This window comes from Euprymna scolopes, chromosome 16 (genome assembly GCF_053919585.1).
Source record: "Euprymna scolopes isolate OS-2025 chromosome 16, ASM5391958v1, whole genome shotgun sequence".
Taxonomy (NCBI): Eukaryota; Metazoa; Mollusca; class Cephalopoda; order Sepiida; family Sepiolidae; genus Euprymna; species Euprymna scolopes.
Genome location: NC_136497.1, coordinates 147617217 through 147637282, shown reverse-complemented (window position 1 = coordinate 147637282; position 20066 = coordinate 147617217). Strand labels below are relative to the sequence as shown.

At 34.8% G+C, this 20066-nt stretch overlaps 1 long non-coding RNA gene across 1 annotated transcript; it reads left to right on the top strand.

The window, feature by feature from the left end:
- Positions 1-3531: 3531 nt before the first annotated feature.
- On the top strand, positions 3532-12340 carry LOC145296280 (uncharacterized). Its single transcript, XR_013869993.1, has 3 exons — positions 3532-3676; positions 9543-9667; positions 11762-12340. It is a non-coding gene; the product is annotated as an uncharacterized LOC145296280 (long non-coding RNA).
- The last annotated feature ends 7726 nt before the right edge of the window (positions 12341-20066 follow it).

The window sequence follows — 20066 nt, the reverse complement described above, 5'->3', positions numbered from 1 at the left end:
GTCAATAAAAAATGTTTTAAAAATTGGGAGTTAAGTAGGATGTCCCCCAGTATGAAAGGGTGAATGTGGTATTATGGTGAAAGGTACTAGCTGAGAGAAACTTTTGATTTTGTTTAGTTCTGGAGTGACAAGGATGACCAACGACACCCACAATCCCCCCTTTTGAGTTGGCCATGTGCCTAAGTTTTTTGTTTATTGTTGATTTTCAATGTATTTTTAACATGAATAAATGATTTAATATCTCAAAGTGTAGTATCTGTTCCGGCAGATACTGCAAGCAAAGACCATATGTGGGGGCGAACCCACATATAAGACCTTGGTCAATGTAGGGGCAACCCTTCATACCAATTGTCACTATCCAGCTCCCCTACTCCCTGGGGAGTTGGTTCCCATTTCCCCTTCACTCCTCACTTTAAAAATCAGCCTTGTGCCTAATTTGCTCAGTGGGGGAGCAAATAAATACCTCAAAGTGTAGTATCTGTTCCGACAGATACTGCAAGCAAAGACCATATGTGGGGGTAACCCCACATATCAGACCTTGGTCAATGTAGGGGCAATCCTTCATACCAACAGTTACTATCCAGCTCCCATTTCCCACCTCTCGGGAGCTGGTCCCCCCTTTCCCCCCCCTCCATCTCTCTCCACATTAAAAAACGGCCTTGTGCCTAATTTGTTCAGTGGGGAAGCAAATAAATAAATACATACTGCAAGCAAAGACCATATGTGGTGGTAACCCCACATATCAGACCTTGGTCAATTTAGAGGCAACCCTTCATACCAGTTGTCACTATCCAGCTTCCATTTCCCACCCATCGGGAGCTGGTCCGTTTTTCCCTCCCCCTCCCTCTCTCTCCACATTAAAAAACGGCCTTGTGCCTAATTTGCTCAGTGAGGAAGCAAATAAATACTTCTTGGCCTTCGGGTCGGGTTCAAAGTGCAGTATCTGTTCTGGCAGATACTGCAAGCAAAGACCATTATAATACCTTGGTCAATGTAGGGGAAACCCTTCACACCAATTGTCACTATTCAGCTCCCCCCCCCCGGGGAGTTGGTCCCCATTTCCCCTTCACTCCTCACAGTACAAATCGGCCTTGTGCCTAATTTGCTCGGTGGGGGAGTAAATAAATACCAACCCCACATATAAGACCTTGGTCAATATAGGGGCAACCCTTCATACCAATTGTCACTATCCAGCTCCCCTACTCCTCGGGGAGTCAGTCCCCATTTCCCCTTCACGCCTCACATAAAAAATCGGCCTTGTGCCTAATTTGCTCAGTGGGGAAGCAAATAAATAATTCTTGGCCTTCGGACCAGAATCAAAGTGTAGTATCTGTTCTGCAGATACTGCAAGCAAAGACCATATGTGGGGGCAACCCCACATATAAGACCTTGGTCAATGTAGGGGCAACCCTTCATACCAATTGTCACTATCCAACTCCCCTACTCCCTGGGGAGTTGGTCCCCATTTCCCCTTCACTCCTCACATTAAAAATCGGCCTTGTGCCTAATTTGCTCGGTAGGGGAGCAAATAAACACCCTTTTTTTCTGTTGTTCTTGGCCCTCGGGCTGGGATCAAAGTGTAGTATCTGTTCTGCAGGTGCTGCCCTTGAGGTAGTTTGTACCAGTCAATGGAGGGGAAGACCTCTGTACTGGGACAATTATTAATTTTGGTAACCAGAGTGCTCCCTTTTTGCCTACTTTTAGGGGAGCTGGTTTTTATCCCACATTAAAAACGGCTTTGTGCCTAATTTGCTTTGGTGGGGAAGCAAATAAATACATTAAATAGAAAAGAGGGTTTTTAATATGAATATCAATACACACCGAAGAAAAACGAATTTATAGGAGAATAGATAGATATACATATTACTGGCCTGGCAAGGCCATAGGGGAGACAACTAAGCAAAAAAAAAAAAAAAAAGCAAAATTTATCCCAAAGCAGCTAAACTAAAGCTGATTTGCTAAGACACTATACATATAAATGTAGGCAAATTTGGATATTTTCTATAAATTTTATGACAATTGTGAAAGTGAACGTATATGGTTCTCTTTTTGTTAAACTTTATATATATACTAGCAAGGGTGCCGGCATTGCCCGGGTGTTTGGAGGTGTGTGTTGAGCAAAAAAACAAAAAAACAAAGTGGTAGTAGGAAGGCAGGCTCGAACCCGTACCGCGAAGGAGGAAAATAATGGGAAAAAAACATGACGTCTTTGCTGTTACGAACATCGCCAAACCGGAAGTGACGTAGGTTTAAATTAAGGCTAGACAATCGAAAAGAGGGTATGACTTTCGAAAATATCGGCGAAAAGGCGACCCCTCCCTGTAGAAAAGTGCCCAGTTGACGGTGAAGAAATTAATGTTTTTAGCCAATTTTTCGGTATTTGTCGTCTGAAGGGGCGAGCTTCAAAACGATGCTGATCTTGTGAAATTCCGTCGCCTTATTGTTTTACGCTCGAATCAAGTTATTAAGTTAGATCCATGTCAAAGGAACCTATATATAAAATTTCAAGTGTTTAGACCCAAAATTGGCGGAGGAGTTTGGTAGAGTTTTCAAAGGTTATATCGTTGAACTTTGACCGCTTAACAGCCAAATTTCTGTCCTAAAACCAAGTACAAAGATTTTCCCAAATCTCACTACCCTGTATATCAAATTTCGAGTCAGTAGGCTGAAAATTGACAGAGTTATTGTGTAAGGAAATGTACACAGACAGACAGACAGACAGACAGACGGATACTCTCACTTTTATATATAAATATATATATATATATATATATATATATATATATATATATATATATATATATATATAAAGCCAATTTCTGATCTAAACATTTGAAATTTTACATAAAGGGTATTCAGACATGCAACAGGCATTTTAATCAGTTTGGGGGGGGGGTGAACATTTTGCTGCCAAAAGATCAAAGTTGAAAGGCTTGACCTTTGCAGATTCTACCAAACTCCTCTGCCAATTTTGGGTCTAAACAATTGAAACTTTAGATGTAGGTAAGTTGGACATAGGTGAAATGTTTTATTTTGATTTGGACCAAAACGATAAATGTTAAGATGCTAAAATTGGAGCCAAAGTTAAAATTTTACCTCTGCGGTCTCTACCAAATTACTCAGACAATATTTGGTCTAAACATTTGAAATTTTACATAAAGGGTATTCACACATAGGACAAGCTATAAACAAGACATAGTGCCTGACTGCACTGCTATATATATATATATATATATATATATATATATATATATATATATATATACATATTAGTAGTACTAATAATAGTATCTACTTATAATAATTTAAGAGCATTAAATTTTATAATAAATGTAAGCCAATAAAAATTCAAAGTAATGAATTCCTAAAAATTTTCAATCTGATATTGCTGGACAGGTATATAGAAAAACTAATTGACTTTTAAAATGAAGAGTTTTCAGTAGAGAGAAATATGACTCCAGAAATATAGTTTTGTTTCAAAAGTTTTCTTTCTTTTAGACTTTCTTGAGAAAAATAAAAATACAGATCAGAAATCATTTTAAGACAATATCTATTAAAAATCTGAAACAATGTTTTTTTTCATTTTTAATTTCGTCAGGCGAAAAAACGCAAAAAATATACACTGAGGGATACAGGGTCATTTCATCCTAAGATATTTTGCATTAGAGAGAATCCTGTAAGTAATTGTACATTTTTCTAAATTCCATTTTCTTGTAAGGGGAGAACTTTTAAGATGCCTTTTTCATACACACACACACACACACACACACATATATATATATGCTATTTGTACAGTTTAATCAAGACATTAAAAAATGAAAATATCGAAAAAAAGGTTATATTGTACATATCCATTATCGAACAAAGTTCGAACAAAAATACTTAATTTCATCTAGTAGCTTTTACTTTACAGCGAAGAAACAATTTTTTATGATACCGAGCAAAAGGTTTGATTTTTAGGAAGAAAAGCTAGTAATAAAGATGGGAGAGAGTGCTGGCGCTTTACATTGAGTTACCTCCCCGTGGCATGTTAAAAAATATTCCATAATGGCTGACTTCAACGCGCTCTCATAAAAACGTCTTTTTCCGCTGTAAAAAAAAAATTACTCGATCAAATTAAATGAAATATTTTTCGGAGATCTTCAATCCAAAACAGATACGCACAATATAATCTTTTTTCGGTATTTTAATTTTTGAATGTCTTGATAAAACTGTACAAGTACCATATATATATATATATATATATATATATATATATATATATATATATATATATATATATATATATATATTAAATATTGTTGATTTATTAATTTTTTTATAAGCTATTCTGTGGTATTTTTTCTTCTTTCTTTTCACTTCCCAAGTGCTTTTAAGAGAGAAGTTATCTGCCCTTTGTTTATATTCTAGTCGCCCCACATTTTGTATTTCCGTATTTGAAATTGTAACAGCAAATTATTTTTGGTTTAGAGTTGAGGGTATTTAATTTATTAGGTGCCGTTATAATCTCGGTCGCCTCTGCGTTACAGAGCAGAGCAGGCAGTATTTAGAGTCTGGGCTGTAGGATTTGGATTTTCTTAATATTTTCCATTTTAATGAGAAGTTTATTCTGTTTTGTTTCAAATTTCTTACTAGTAAAAAAAAAAAAAATCGTGCAAACCTTTTACCACTGGCAACGCCCGCTTCAGAGAGTGAAAGAAGAAAGAAGAAGAAGAGAATGGCCACTGCGTCTATTTATAGACTAGAGATCATGGGAAGAGTATGCAAATAACTTTGGACGGTTTTGTCCTATAAAAAGCCTGTATTTGGGAGAGAGGGTGTCAGCTTTAGTCAGCAAAAGGGTCGTAGAAACTCGGACATTGGCCACAAGTGCGCAAACTAATGAGACTAATAAGGGAAAGAAAGAATCAAGCCTTCAGTGCTTTAGATGTCAAGGACCGCACCTAAAAAAAAATTGCACAGAGATCCCTAGGGCCAGGGCAACATGCTACAATTGTGGAAAATTTGGCCACATTGCGAGATATTGTCCTCAGATTCAGGGAAACGGGCAGGGGGAGCTTCTGCGCCGCAAGCTACCCTAGCAATGAAATGAAGGCGCGATACTGGCCTCTTCCTATAATAGAAGTAGAGGTGAATGATTCTGTAATGACTGCACTTGTCGATACTGGGTGCACCACTACTTTAATCAATTCCAAACTTTTGAAGGGATATGGAAGGAGCGGTACAGTGAAAGCAGTTGATGGGAGGAATATAGAATGTAAAGGAGCCAGACAAGTGGAGATAAAAGTCTGTGGAATGCACGTAAAGGTGAGGTCAATCTTGATGAATCACATCGTTGATGGGATCGACATCATAATTGGAATGGACGTGATTAATGAGCTGGGAGGTGTAACTATAAAGAAAGCCAAAGTGAAGTTTGGAGATATACAAAGTGCCGTGGCTGCCCATCAGCTGAATGTTTGCAAAATCGAGGATAAAGACTTTGAAGCAAACTTCGATGGAGATAAATGGACAGTAAGATGGACATGGAAGGGAGAGCCTCCAGTATTGCAGAACAAGTCCAATATTATAAAAACTCTCTGGAAGGCGATAAGAAATTAGAATTCGAGAAAGAGGTGGAAAGATGGATATCGGATGATATTCTGTTACCATGGAAAGGAGAAAGAAAAGGCGTGTTGCCATTGATGGCAGTATTTCAGGCCACAAAAGGGAAAGTTAGGCCAGTGTTCGACTTTCGTGAGTTGAACCGTTTTGTGGCGTGTCATACAGGGAGCGACATAATAGATGTGTGTGATGAAAAGATAAGAAAGTGGAGACAGTTGGTAGGAGGGACCGCAATAGTGGACCTTAAGTCTGCCTACCTGCAACTACATGTGGCAAAGGAACTATGGCAGTACCAGCTGGTCTGTTATAAAGGAAAAACCTATTGCCTAACACGATTAGGATTCGGACTTAATGTCGCACCAAAGATTATGGCAGCCATTTTAAAAACAGTATTAAAGAAAGGAAGTAGGACGAAAGAGGCCACTGATTCATACATTGATGATATAATGGTAGACGTAAGGAAAATATCGACACAGGAAGTTGTGGAACATTTGAAGGGGCTTGGGTTAGCAGCAAAATCTCCGGAATCCTTGGACGGAGGAGCGGCACTGGGCCTTAAGCTTATGAAAAATAAGATGGGTGTACTAATGTTCAGGAGAGGCAACGAGATCCCAGAGATGGGAGGAGAAATTAGTAGGCGGGAGCTATTTTCGATCTGTGGTAAATTATTGGGGCACTATCCAATTGCTGGATGGCTGCGATTAGCATGCAGTTATGTGAAAAGAAGAGCAAATGGAATGGATTGGGAAGAAAAAGTTGATTGCAAAACCATGAAAGTGATGCAGGAGGTTCTAGCTGAGGTGAAAAAAGAAGACCCTGTTAATGGCGCTTGGCACATACCTGAAGTGAGCACAGGAGTCGTGTGGTGTGATGCAAGCAATGTTGCAACTGGCGTGGTTGTCGAGATTGGTGGTGTGGTGGCGGAAGATGCAACTTGGCTGAGGAAAAGTGATGACTTTAATCACATTAACATAGCTGAATTAGATGCTGTTCTAAAGGGTGTCAATTTAGCTATCAAATGGAGACTGACAAATATTGAAATAAGAACTGATTCAGCCACTGTACTCAGTTGGGTGAACTCTACTGTGGAGGAGAGTGGCAGAATACGAACAAAGGGTGCCGGAGAAGTGATAATAAAGCGGAGATTAGGGATGCTTAGAGAGTTGATGTCTGAATTGAAACTGCAAATAAAAGCAGTGTTTGTGCCTTCTGAAAGAAACAAGGCAGATGCGCTAACATGGATAAAAAAACAGTGGTTAATTGAGAAAGAGGAGGCGCCGATATGCTGTCTTGGAATTGGAGAAATTAAAGAGTTGCATGACATGCATCACATGGGAGTGGAGAGAACATTATATTTGGTGAGGCAAGTGGATCCAAATGTAAAACGGGAAGAAATTCAGATGATAGTAAAGAACTGTGTTCGGTGTCAATCGATCGATCCTGCCCCAAATATACATAATCCTGGGGAAATTGGAGTTTTAACGAACTGGACGAGACTAGCTATTGACATAGCACACTACCGAGGGGGAGCGTACTTATCAATAATTGATTGTGGGCCAAGTAGACTGGCGATATGGAAGGAACTGCGAGTGGAAGCCGCATCTGCAGTTGCAACTGAATTAGAAAAGGTGATGCTTGAACGAGGTCTAGTAAGGGAGGTGATAATGGACAATGGCACTGTTTTTCGCTCAGAAATCTTTCAGACGATGCTAAAAAAATGGAAGATTAAAAGTTATTACAGGGCAGCCTACAGACCTGGAGGAAATGGCATTGTGGAGCGACATCATCAGACCGTGAAAGCAATAGCTGAGAGAGGAAGAATATCGCCTGAAGAGAACACATTTTGGTACAACATGTCCCCTAAGGTCGGGCAAAGAGATGACACAGTACCACATAGAACAATCTTTAATTACGAATGGAGGCATCCTAGAGACATGTCACCGGAAATTAATGATCAAGGACCAGCCAGAATCCAAATAGGAGAAGAAGTTTGGGTGAAACCGCCTAATGCCCGATGCACAACGCAGTGGGGAAGAGGAGTGATAACAGGAGTGCAATCCCCAAACAACTTAAGTGTCAATGGAATGCCACGACATGTTTTAGATTTAAGGCGTGTGGTCCATTTAGGTGATGAGGATAGTGGTACTGAGCCAGAGAGTGATGAAGATGAACCGGTGCCGATGCAGAGACCGCAAAGAGAACGCAATGCGCCGATCTGGACATGGGATTATGAGATGTGAATGATCTTTAATGATCATGGGGGCGTGTAGTAAAAAAAAAAAAAATCGTGCAAACCTTTTACCACTGGCAACGCCCGCTTCAGAGAGTGAAAGAAGAAAAAAGAAGAAGAAGAGAATGGCCACTGCGTCTATTTATAGACTAGAGATCATGGGAAGAGTATGCAAATAACTTTGGACGGTTTTGTCCTATAAAAAGCCTGTATTTGGGAGAGAGGGTGTCTTTTTTGTTTGGCAGAAGCAATTGCTGTCAGAAGTGCATTGGACTGCAGGATTGAAGAGTGAAGATTGAGTTGTGGGGTCATTGTATTTAACCACAGTTAGACAGGGTTGTTTTTGCCTTAGGGGTCTTTCTGGAGAATGATTGTAAGTGGTTCGAAATTCTGGCTTTTATCGAGAAGGAGTATAATCCTATGTACGCATGTATTTTTGGGTTTGTGTGCGGTGTATTTAGGGATTCTTCGTTTATCTGGGAATAAATTGAGTTAATTATCTAATTTGACAATGGTAAACCCTCTTCAAGCATAAAACACTTGTTTATGTTCCGGTAATTTCCACTAATAAAAAATCTGTTTGTAACAAACTTACAGAAAAATAGCAGAACTTAAAAGATTTGTAATGAAAAGTTTTTTACTCTCTTTGAATCGTTTTTTAGGAACCATCAACAAACAGTTATAAACATTGGTCACAAGAGAAAAATTCTGTAATTGATTATTTTATTACCTTTTTTCATATAGATTTTTTTCTTAACCTTTTATCAATGAAAGTAAATTATAATAAAGATAAATATAGGCATCAAATAATGTTTATCACTTTGAGTTTTATTAAATAATGCATTTTTAAAAAGATTGGTGCACAACAACAATTTGTGCATGCATAGTATGTAGTTTTTGATAAACCTTAACAAGTTATGAAACTATTTTTATAGCTATTAAGCTATGCAGAGGCTTCCGTGTCTAATGCCCATAGTTGATCCTAAAATGATATGCAGTTTGATTAAAATTCTGATATTTTTCATTAATAATAAATTTCTTATTTGGAAACCAATACTAGAAATTCAAAGATTCATTTAGGAGAACATTGGATTTAAAAGTAAATGTTTAACTTTAAAGAATTTTCTGATAGTTTCAGATCGAATGGTAATCCTATTTCCATCAGATTCAAATCTGCTATTACTGGACAATAGACGCAAATGGCATGCATATTGTATGTTATGTACAAGCTATTTTGTCATTTATTTTTATTGTTAAACTGTTACAGAGAAACGAAGTGTATACGTCTTACTGCTTTTATTTTTTCAACACACACATATACACGTAAAATAAAATGTTTGATTATAATATACAAACTAATTTTCAAATGATAAACTGTCTTGAATTCAATTACAATCTGTAGTTTTAATTCTAATTACATCCATTAATAATAATGTCAAAGCATTAAGTTCTAATGAAAGCTAATCAAAGTTCAACATCATAAAATGTAACTTTCAAATAAAATTATTAGATTATAAGACAAAACAATTTTAAAATGATAATCCCTCTCCAATGAAAATAAAACTTGTAGTTTAAAATCTATTAATAGTTTAAAATCTATTAATGTCCTCTAATGATAAAATATGTTTTTGAAACAAAGTTTACAAAACAGCAGAACTGCTAAGATTGACAATGAAAAGTTTTTACTCTCTTCTTCATGTTTTATTAGGAACCATCTAACGAACCACAAGATATGCACCAACAGGAAGCTCCGCAAGATATGCATCAACAGGAAGCTCCGCAAGATATGCACCAACAGGAAGCTCCGCCAGATATGCACCAACAGGAAGCTCCGTAAGCTCTTTTATTTTGACAGTTTTTACTCAACTTCTTATCAATGAAAATAAATAAAAATAGAGATCAGTGCACTTCAATAATTTGTACATACATGGTATGCAGTTTTTAGTAAATTTTTCACAGATATCTCGGTCCTAACGGCATTCCAATTATAGTGCTGAAAAATCTTCAACCAGAACTAGCTCCCATACTTACAAAGTTGTTTAAGTGTTGTCTTTTGGAGAATTGCTTCCCAACACTCTGAAAAACCTTATAAGTATGCCCTGTATTTAAGAATTCAGGTGATTGCTCATCTCCCTCTCAGTACAGACCAATAAGTCTCTTGTGCATCATGAGTAAGTTGGTAGAGTCTGTGTTAAATAAAGAAGTAATCAACCACTTCAGTAAAAATAACCTTCTTAGTGACGTGCAATATGGTTTCCATTCTGCTAGATCTACAGCAGATGTGCTAACAAATCTCTTGATGACGGCTTCCTTTCTAGAGCAATTGCTCTTGACATATCAAAGGCCTTTTATAGGGTATGGAATTAAGGTCTACTCCACAAGATCTCCAGCTATGGTATAGAAGGAAATGTCTTCTCAATTAATACTTCATTTCACTCAGATTGGTTCATAAGAGAAGTGACTGATGGGCAGAAATCAAAAGCTCACAGTATTAATGCTAGAGTCCCTCAGGAGTCCATCCTAGGCCCAATCTCTTCTTGATCTACACCAATGATCTCCCAAATCACATCTAAGATCATTTGTAGACATTTAAGCTGACAACACAACCATCTATGGCAACACAAAAGTTGTAAATGACCAAGTTCTCTCTGATTCTCTCTCCTCTGATCTTGAACAATGTGGAAAGAGGTGGCTGGTTAATTTTAATGCATCTAAAACCAAGCTTCCATCGTTACATCATCAACGCTCTGATCCTCATCTGGCATCAATGTAAATGATTGGCGCCTGTCTTGGGGAGGCTCCAAGCTTCTGGGTCTGACCTTTACTCCTAATCTGAAATGGAACATGTGCATCAAATCCAGTGCCAAGGTCGCTGGAAAAATAGTGGGATCGTTCTATCTCTCCAGTAGATATCTCACGGTTGATGCAATTCTCTACCTATATAAGAGCCAGGTACATCCAAGGATCGAATACTGTTGTCACATCTGGGCAGGAGCTGCTAGAAGCACTTTATCCTGCTTTGATAGAGTTCAAAATAGATTTTGTAGCCTAGTGGAGGGCGCCCTTTTCTCTTCCCTGCAACCTCTTTTCCACAGAAGAGACGTTGCGATCATGTCTCTGCTTTATCGTTATTTTCATGGCAAGTGCTCACTTGAGCTCCAATCTATGCCGCCCCCCTCGCCAAACTTTCATAAAAAACACTCGTCTTTCATATGAGTTTGTGAATGTTTGTTCCGTCGGTCGAAAGTTTTTAGCAGACACACAAACATACATACATACATACACACAAACATACATACATTTTTGCTGTTATATATATATATATATATATATATATATATATATATATATATATATATATATATATATATATATATATATATATATATATATATATATATATATATATATATACATATATATATATATATATATATGAATTACTAAGCTATTTTACTGATATATTTAATTTAGTGAGCTTTGCCACATACCTGAAAACAAAATGCTATCATTCAACATGGTATTGGGCCAACCAGCAAAGCAGAGGATCAATTGATGGTATTTTTTTAGAATAACAGAATGCAAAAAAGTAGAAAAGTTGCATTTATGAAAAATAATAAAAATTATTTATGTAAAATGAAAGCTACTTAAAAAAAAATATCAGATATTTCCAGAAATGTACATTTGTGTTTCCTTTTTTAGATTTAGAGCTTGTGATTGTGTTCCAGAAGTATTGCTGTCAGTAGCATTCTGGATAAGCATTATAATTGGTTTTTTTTTATCGATGATCGAACTTTAGACATAATTAATACAGTGTTTTAATGTCACACATAAAAAGATCAAACATTAATTAAAAAAGAAAAAAATATATTAATATTATTAAATATAATTATTTTTATTATAAAAATGTTTTCTTCTTTTCCACAGCTTCCGCAGATTTCCTTATGAAGATTTTCATCTAGGTAAGTGTAGAACTGATTTAGCCTCATTCCGATCAAATTAGTACTCATTTTTAAACAAAATCAACCGAATGTGTGTCCGTGATAACTGTTTGCCTAATTGCCCTTTTCACTGAAATAATTTGGATGCATAGCAAAAAATACTCTTAAAATCAAAATTTATAATGATCGTTATTTTTTGTGATGCAGTAAATTAGACAATATAATTTTCGATGTTTCAATTACTTTGTGTAACAATTAAGGTTTGCCATATTGGAAAATAAGACAAGATAGGATTAATTATGATCAACAAAAAATAAAAAAGGAACTCTTCTGAAAAGTCTCTCCATTAGCAGTGCTAACTGACATTGCCCGGGCAAAAGTATAACATAACTTGTACTACCTCTTTTTCCCCTACTCAAGTACTTAAAACATTAGAAAATGTTTTTGATGCCATTTTCAATTGTTCTTTTGTTGTTTTGTCTTGATTTTTTTTTATTCCAATGCTAAGACAAATGCTAGTTCTAATACTTAAAACATTAGAAAATCTTCTTGATGCCATTTGCAATCTTTTATTTATTTTTCTGTTTTTTTTTTTTAATTTTTTCTTGTTTTTTTTTTTTCGTTCCAATGCTAAGAAAAATATAAGTTCTAATGCTTCAAACATTAGAAAATCTTCCTGGTGTCATTTGCAATTTAAAAAAAAAAATGTTCTTGTTTTTTTTTTGCATTTTAATGCAAAAGCAAATGCTAGTTATAATTTTAAACATAAGAAAATCTTCTTGATGCCATTTGCAATCTTTTTTTAAATTTTTTCTTGTTTTATTTTTTTATTCAAATGCTAAGACAAATGCTAGTTTTAATACTTGAACATAAGAAAATCTTCTTGATGCCATTTGCAATCTTCTTTAATTTTTTCTTTGTTTTGCCTTCCAAGGCTAATACAAATGCTAGTTCTAATACTTAAAATATTAGAAAATCGTCTTGATGCCATTTACAATCTTTTTTTTTCATTCCAATGCTAAGACAATACTTCAAACGTAAGTGAATCTTCTAGATTCCATTTGCAATCTTTTTTTTTTATTTTTTCTTGTTTTATTTTTCATTTCAATGCTAAGCAAATGCTAATTCTAATAATTAAAACATTAGAAAATTTTCTTGATGCCATTTGCAATCTTTTTTTAATTTTTTCTTGTTTTTCTTTTACATTTCAATGCTAAGATAAATGCTAGTTCTAATACTTAAAACATTAGAAAATCTTGTTGATGCCATTTGCAATTTTTCTTTTTTCATGTTTTTTACATTCCAATGCTAAAACAAATGCTAGTTGTAATACTTGGATCATTAGAAAATCTTCTTGATGCCATTTGCAATCTTTTTTAATTCTGAAACTATGTACATAAGATGTTGATAAAATATCAATTTCCCTCTCTCATCTGATATTGCAAGGGATTTTTCCCATGGTTCAACATTTCTAATTTTAAAAAATTATTCATTTCATATGAATCAGATGATGCTACTGTTCGCTTTGGTTCCCCCAATATCTTTCAAAGCAGAATCCTTTCTAGAAATGCACCAACTACATATAGAAGGGACCACACAATAATGAATCTTTTTTAAAATTTTAAATGTTTTATATCCGGAATTGTGTCGATTAAAAAAATACTAACTTTGTGGGTGATTATTGTGTAAAATCGAACTTTAAGAATTCTCTATCACAGTCTGATCAACCTCGTTATGTAGGAAGACACAATTTTCCTAAATAATCATTTTCTTTCTAATTCTTAATTCTCAATCTAACAGACTCTAAAAGATAAAATTAATGCCCCCCCCCCGCCCTATGGGCATCATGTTTTCCTTTTTAATTCTTATTTCTTTCAATTCCCTTTTTTTTCTTTTCCATTTCAGTGATAGTGGCGGGCCCTACAGAAATACATATAAATGGTGTTTTGTTGTGGTGGGCGGTGCTGTTGTATGACTTTCTGAGAGGCATATTTTTAGTCATTGCTCGATATCTTTGTTAACTTGATAAAATTTCAGTTCCCTTCCACCAGGTAAAACATCACTTTCTCCACTCCAGCATATCTATAATCTTTTGTCCTGCATTTCTAATGAAAAAATTCATACTTTTCATATGAATCTGATGATTCTACTGTTTGCATTGGTTTCCCTGATCTTTCGAGACAGAATTCTTTTTAAAAATACACCAATTACATACAGGAGGGACCAGATGAAGGTTGCCAACATCTTAAGTGCAAGAGTTTCTGTGGAACGAACTAAATACCAAGTAAGCACTCTTGATTGTCAGCCCATGGAAGGTTGTATATTCATTTCATAAATAATTTGCATTTGATGTATACGAATAGATAACAATTGTATTGAGACTGGAAGGTCGATTTAATGGTTCAGAATAACACTTAGTCTGAACATGAAGGTGGGGATAAAATTATGCTAAAACAAATGTTTCAACATAACATAAGACTAAGTATAAAAGCTAAAAATTCCATTAAAAATCAAACATTATAATTAGAGCAATGTGTTAAGGATGTTGAGACAAAGGGAGGAAGAATCCAGTAACATATAGTAAATAACTGATGGCATATTTGAAATTAAGAATGATGTATATAAAATATGTTTGGAAAGCAAGAAAACAACGCATACATTTTTTTTATAAACAGATTTATTCGATTATTCAGATATTTTGATCATATATATACTTGTCAATGAAAGTCTGTTTTTTTTTCTCATTCGCATGGTGGAATCCACGTGTAAGAACGTTAATCTGTAGGTCTTATAATGGTATGATATTTATCGCATTTCTGTGAAAAATCTGTGTGGATTATTGAATTTTTCAACTTGTTTCGCAGTCAATGCTTTTAAACGTTTTTATCAAATAGACAACATTTTGTATGGACACTTTTAGTGAGGAGATTCTCACAATTGTATGGAAATGGGAAGATTAATTTTCCTTATGTTTAGAACATAAACAAAATTTTGGTGGCAAATCATGGGTCATAAGAACAAATAGCAAACATTAGTTTACTTGAGTAAAATCATGGTAATAATTTCTACAAAGTTTCTTTAGAGAATTAGCAGAACTTCTTGTAGTTTAATCAGTTAACTAAGGTGGATCTAAATGGGAGTTAATTGTGTATGCAATTTCCTGTTTATTTTTCTCGATGGCTGTAATAAGTCCCGGTTTACAACTAGTGTTTCTGCTGATATTGTCCATCAGGACTGCCTTAACACCATACACACTGTTGTACTCTTCTGGAACAGACACAACATCTTCTGCTTGAAGAATTTCCATCTAACCGATGTTGGGTATCTTGCTGTTAATGAGATATTTACCATCAGTGCTTTTTTCTTTGCTGCATGTTTCGCAGCCTTTGGTCCCTTGATATTCTCAATCATTTTGTCACCATTTTCTTACGTAACCTTTTGTATTGCAACATGTCCTTGTCAGTTATGTAATAAATATCCAATGCAAATAAGATGATCATAGTTCTAGGTCTGTTTACGGCTGCTAGTTACCTTCACTTGCCGTTTCCCTATCGGTTTCTGACTTATCTATAATTCTCTTTTAAATTCATGTTTGGATCAAGAAGGCACATATGCTATAGTCGGAATAGAAAAGCGTTGGCAAAATATGCCCAACAGTTGAATGATACATCACCTCTAATAAGTTCCATAGAATATCTAAGGATTTTTCAAATACTGAAACTTAGTGAGAGTTAAGTGAAAATGTGTATTTTACCCTTCTCATTCTTATATATTTTAAAATATCCCATCTCTTTAATTTATTCTTAAACTAGTTCAAATTATACAAAGCCAAATACAACAACTATATAATTAATATTACATTACTTTTACATTAGTTTGAATTATGCATAGCCAAGCACAAGAACAACCATATAATTAATATTATCTTATTCTTAAATTTGTTCAAATTATGCAAAACACAAAAGCAACCATACAATTGACAGTACCTTATTCTTTAACTTGTTTGAATTATGCCAAGCCAAACACAACAAAAACCATATCATTATTATTACCTTATTCTTAAACTAGTTTGAATTATTCAATTCTAAAAAAATAATCATATAAATTAATGAATAATTAAATGAATCATACAATGCCAAAATAACAACCACATAAATTAATGAATTATGCAGTGCCAAAATAACAACAATATAAATAAAAAACCATATAATTAATATTACCTTATCCTTAAACTAGTTCGAATTATCTGAAGTCAAACACAATAACTACATAATTAAACTATTTTGAATACCACAGATCTAAGAACACCAACCATGTAATTGACATTACTTATTCTTAAACTAGTTCTATTTAAATAAACTTTAGAACATTTTGGTTTGAAATGAGAGAATCAGACTCCAAATACTGTTTGCAGTTAAAATAAAATATGTTTTTAACAAACATTTTTATCGGTTGGTTGGTTTACTAAGATTTAAAATCAATATTTTTGTATGTTTGTTACATTTACCAAGTGAACTGTAATATTTGAATAAACCTTAGAACAGAGTTTCTTTGTTTACTTATGTATCAACGTCATTTTTAAAGTCATATTATTAAAAATAACACTAGTAAAACTATTTAAACCATAGTGCGTGAGTAAGGGCATTTATTTGAATCAAAGATATTAGATGATAGTTTTGAGCCAGAGAGATAGTCTAATGTTAGATATTACAGTGTTCTAAAAATCCATAGATATTCTAGAGAAGTGTGGCAACAGAGATGAAAATGAATGCTTAACTGCTTTGCATCTATAGCAACAGTTTTCCAGAGACAATAGAATTCATTTTAATATTAGCAGATATTTATAGTTGAATGTAGTTTGCAGTGTTGTTTGAACAGGAGTCTCTTCAGAAATTTGTACCATTATTGTACATTTATTATGGTTAAAGGAAAATTACAAACATCATTTTTATTGATCATATTATTTATTATGGTTAAAGGAAATTTACAAACATAATTTTTATTGATCATATTATTTGAATTCTTTGGACTACTGTTCTCATCTTTAGTATTATTTGCAAAAAGTTTTGGTTGATGTAACCTCCAACATTTTTAAGAATTCTTGGAATCTTCACGGAATTTCAAGTGGAATCCATTATTTAACCAACAGGAGCAACACGCTTTCACTCCATCAGCCATGAGTGGAGAGAAGTCTCGAGTACGAATTTAGAAACCTTAAACCTATTTTGGTTTCTGGATGTAAGTATCACTATTTTGATAAGCACCTACTCTCTCCAAAAAAATGAAACAAAAGTATGTTGTTCCCATTGGTTGAATGATAGATTCTGTCCGAAATTTCTGAGTTTTCACATAAAAAAGGGCAGAGGTTACATCAACTGAAACTGTTTCATTAATTTATACGTGGATGGCAATAGATAAAACATAATACAGCACGTGCAGAGTGTCCGATCGCATGACTTCTTTATTCAAAGGCAAAATACAGTTAAAGGGTGGCGTAAAACCTAATTAGTCCATCGTGTAACATCTTCCCTTTTCTGAAAACAAAAAATAAGAAAAAAAAGAAATCTAATAAAGGCAACAGACAAAAATAAAATAGTGACCTAGGCAGTCATTGGGCTAACTACCCTCTTGCGTAACAGGGATTATTATGCCTTTTTCACTTTGGACTCCATTTAAAATGCATAGTCCTTGAACCTAGCAAGATTTCTTACTTATCATCATCCTTATCCTAGAGATTGGTTTTGTTGACAATGGTGTTGGGTTCACTTTGAAGGTTATAAATCTCTTTTGTACTCGATCCCACATTCGCTGGTATGTTACTATGCAATTGGTATGCCTGGTAGATGATATGACCTCTCATTCAGTCTCCACCACACAATAGCTTTCTTCCACTCGTTTGACATTTTATGTGTGGTTGCATCCATACCACCTTTCCAGGATGCAATGGTTGAAGTGGTTTTACTTTGTGATTGAAGTGCTGCTCTTGCTTTCTGCTCCTACACTTAATTATCTGTGATTTTGTGCCGATAATTTTCTTTTAGGGTGAAAATCAACGTAATAAATGCTTCAACAGTTTCTGTTTCCTTGTATGGAAGGCATAACATTCGTATGATTCGTTTGTTTCCCCATAGCATACTTATTGAATGCCTGAATTATTTGATGGGATGTTCTCTAATCTTCAAGATTTAAAAATTGAAACTCATAATAAACCGTTAATGCCTTGTCTCCCAGTGTAGGAAGCAAAAGCACCGTTTGGTTTGCTGCTAAATTATTTTCCATACTCAGAGGTGATGAGGGATATTCCAGCCACAGGTTTATTTGCTCCTTCCAGGCCGAGATTTGCCATTGTTTTTATTTCTCGTGCACACAAATTAAAACAAAATAATTAAATGTTACTTATCTCAGTTCGCCTTCCTAAAATATATTTCCTATTACCTTCTTTTTACACAAAAGTCCTTTAATCCCATGGCTGTCACCACGTTTTATTAACGTTTATATGTGTATGGCAATATATAAAATACAACACATGCAGAGCGTCCAATCGTGTGTTTTTTTATGCAGGGGCCAACTACAGCGACACCATTAAAGGTGGTGTAAAACCTTATTAGTTTCTCAAACAACAGAACATTGTGCAAATAACACTCAAGATGAGAACAGTAATTTGAAGAGTCCAAATAATATGATCAATCATCCCTCACCTAAAAAAATGTAGAACTCTAATTATTTTTATTGAAGTAATATTCACATAAATGTAATGTTCGCCTGTCCTGGGGGTGCCTACTATGTCCATGTACTTCACACAGTTGCGATTTTGCCTAACATTATGTGAGTCATACACAAGTATATCAACATAGCAGCAACCTTGGAGTCAAGCGAATAGTACATATATAATAATATTATTACAAAACACAATGTATGTAAATTTCCTGTAGCTGTAAGGAGGTCAAAATTTCAGAAGAAACTTCCATTTGAACAAATACTGACAAATTTCAAACAACAACGCTTTCTCTTACCTGTCCCACATCTGATTCATCTATTTTCAATCTGTTTCTTAACATTAACTTTTTTCTACACGCAAAGCTGTTAAGTGATCATTTTTGTCTCTATTGCACTGTAGAGGTGATACATCATTTAACACTGAGTCTTGTTCAGCTAATGTCTCTCTATCACTTCTACAACATATAAACCTTAGTTCATCCAAACATGAATTTAAAAGAAAGTATTTTAGATTTGTTTAAATAGATAGGGAAAAGGCAAGCATGAAGGTAACTAGCTATCATAAACATATCTAGGAGTATGATCATCTTATCTGCATTGGAGTTTATTGCATAGCTGATATGGATATTTTGCAATAACAGAGGTTATGAAAGAAAATGGTGAAAAATGATTAGGAAATCAAAGGTCCAAAGTGCCACTTAACATTCAGCAGAGAACTAAGTACTGGTAGTGGGTATCTCACCCAACAGCATGATACCCAACATCGGTGCAACATGGAGATTCTTCTAGTTGAGGATGTTGCTATTGTTCTAGATGAGTGCAGCAGTGTAAATGGTGCTGAGGGAGTTTTGATGGACATTATCAGCATAAACACTAATCGGGATTATTGCAACTCACAAGAAAAATAAACAGGAAATTATATACAATTGGCTACTTATGTCATCAATGGAAACTGCCATTTAGGGCCATCTTGAAGTTAATTGATTGAACTACAAAAAGCCATACAACTTATATTAATTCTTTAGGGAAGCCTTATGGAAATTATTAAAAGAAATTAATGTATCCTTATGCAATAAAATAGCTGCCTGTTATAAACTGCGTCTAGAGATTATATGCAAAACTAGCGGGGGTACACGGCGTTGCCCGGTTGTTTGGAGGTGTGTGTGTAGGGGGTTAAATTAAAGAATAAGGGAAGTAATAACCTTGTTTAAATAATAATTAAAAAAAACGATGGTAAACTTCTGTACAAAATCAGCGAAAGCGAAAAAAAAAAAAAAAAAAAAAAAACAGTGAAAAAACGTAAAACTTCTTTAAAAAAGAAATCGGAAAAACAAAGAGGAAAAATCAGGGGGAAAAATGATGAACGTGTTCAGAAAAACTAAAACAAAAAAAAACACAGCAAAAAGCGAAAAAAAAAAATGGCATTGAAGGACGGATACCCTTTGATTCGGTTAAGTCCATTCCAGGTTTTTTAAGCAACTACAAAGTAAAGAAAACCCACACCAGTGTTTTTTCGTAACTGTCCCTTGTGAACGATCCTGCAATGGTGTAAAGTGGTGGTGGGGGAAGAGGAA